We start from the raw sequence: 2,121 nt of genomic DNA on the forward strand, positions 1-2,121 counted from the left end.
GTTGGCCTTATATATAGCATTTTTGAGGATCCTTATTCATTCTAATGTTATTTATTTATTTTTAAATTTTCTATGGCTTTTCATATCTCCTGCATATATTAGCAAATTTTTATTCCTTTTAAAATTCTTATATTGCTCTATTACTTTTTCTAATTATTTTGGCTGGGACATTCAAAAGAATATTGTTTTGTGATAGGGATGCAGCAGTTCTAGTTTTGTTCTTGATTTCAGTGAGATTGTTTCAAAAGTGTCTTCATTAAGTACAGCATTTGGTGTAGATTTTGGTAGATACTGTTCATCAAAAAAGGGAAGTTTCCTTGTATTTCTAGTNAGTTGATTATGTATTATATGCAGCTGTATTTATTTGTGTTTTCCCTTAAAACATTTATCTGCATTAATAAGTTCATTTTATTATTTCTGTTCAAATTTGAAATCAACATTATATTAAACTCACAAAATGGGTTACATCGTTCATCTTTTTTTCATTTCTGGAACAGTCTGCAAAAGGTAAGATTAACTTTCATGATGGTTTAAAAATACTGACTNTCTCATGGTTTGCCTCCCTCCCTCTCCCCCACTATTTTTCCCCTTCTTCTCCCCTATGGTATTGGCACAAAAACAGACACATACACCAATGGAATAAAATAGAGAAATCAGATCTGGACCCAAAAAGTGTACAGCCAACTAATCTTTGACAAAGTAGGAAAGAGTATCCAATGGAAACAAGACAGCCTCTTTAACAGATGGTGCTGGGAGAACTGGACAGCAACATGCAGAAGAATGAAACTAGATCATTTTCTCACACCATACACAAAAATAAACTCAAAATGGTTAAAGGACCTGAATGTGAGACAGGAAACCATCAAAACCCTAGAGGAGAAAGCTGGAAACAACCTCCTTGACCTCTGTTATTATTTTTTAAAGTTTGTTTTGACCTTTATCAAAATTATATGGTGATTTAGTTTAAAGTCAAATATTTCTCCAAGATTTGTTAAATTGAACAGTACAGCACAAAAATAAGCACTGAGTTCAGTTGAACAGAATAGAGAGCCCAGAAGTAAACCCATAATTATGTGGTCAATTAATCTATGACAAAGGAAACAAGAATATACAATGGGGAAAAACAATCTTTTCAATAAATGGTTCTAGGAAAACTGGATAGCTACATGTAAAAGAGTAAAACTGGAATACTTTCCAACATCATAGACAAAAATAAGCTTAAAATGGATTAAAGACCTAAAAGTGAGACCTGAAATCATAAAAATCCTAGAAGAGATCACAGGCAATAATTTCATGGACATTGGATTTACAACATTTTTGTAGATATATTTCCTAAGGCAAGGGAAACAAAAGCAAAAATAAGCTATTGGGACTGTATCAAAATAAAAAGCTTTTGCACAACAAAGGAAACCATCAACAAAACAAAACGACAACCTGCTGAATGGGAGAAGATAATTTCCAAAATATATACAGATCTTATGCAACTCAACACCAAGAACCAAAGATGAATGGATAAATAATAGAACAATAAACAAAAAAATATAGTACATGAATGGATAAGGAAAGGTGGTGTACACACACACACACACACACGCCCATACAGATGCACAATGAAATAGTATAAAGCCATAAAAAAAGGATGAGATTGTGCCATGTGAGACCACATGGATGGACCTAGAATGTATTATGTTAAATGAAATACGTCAGGCTGAAAAAGACAAATACCATGTGAGTATACTCATAAGTGGAATTTTAAAAAACCAAAAATCAGAATCAGAAATATAAATAAACAGAACAAACTGATGGTTGTCAGAGGGTAGGGGGAACAGGGGTTGAGTAAAATGAGAGAAGAGGAGAGGGAGATATAAGCCTCCAATTACGGAATGAATAAGTCACAGGAATAAAGGCACAGCATAAGGAATATAGTCAATGATAATGTAATAGTGATATAATATGATAGATGGTAGCCATACTTGTAGTGAAGAGAGCATAATGTATAAACTTGTCAAATCACTAAATTGTACACCTGAAACTAGTGTAACATTGTGTGTCAACTATACTTAAAAAAAAAAAAAAGGCAAGATGCCCATTTCCAACACTTCTATTAAAAAAGAAAAAAAC

The sequence above is a fragment of the Crocuta crocuta genome, unplaced genomic scaffold, assembly GCF_008692635.1.
Source record: "Crocuta crocuta isolate KB4526 unplaced genomic scaffold, BGI_CrCroc_1.0 scaffold1042, whole genome shotgun sequence".
NCBI classification, from domain to species: domain Eukaryota; kingdom Metazoa; phylum Chordata; class Mammalia; order Carnivora; family Hyaenidae; genus Crocuta; species Crocuta crocuta.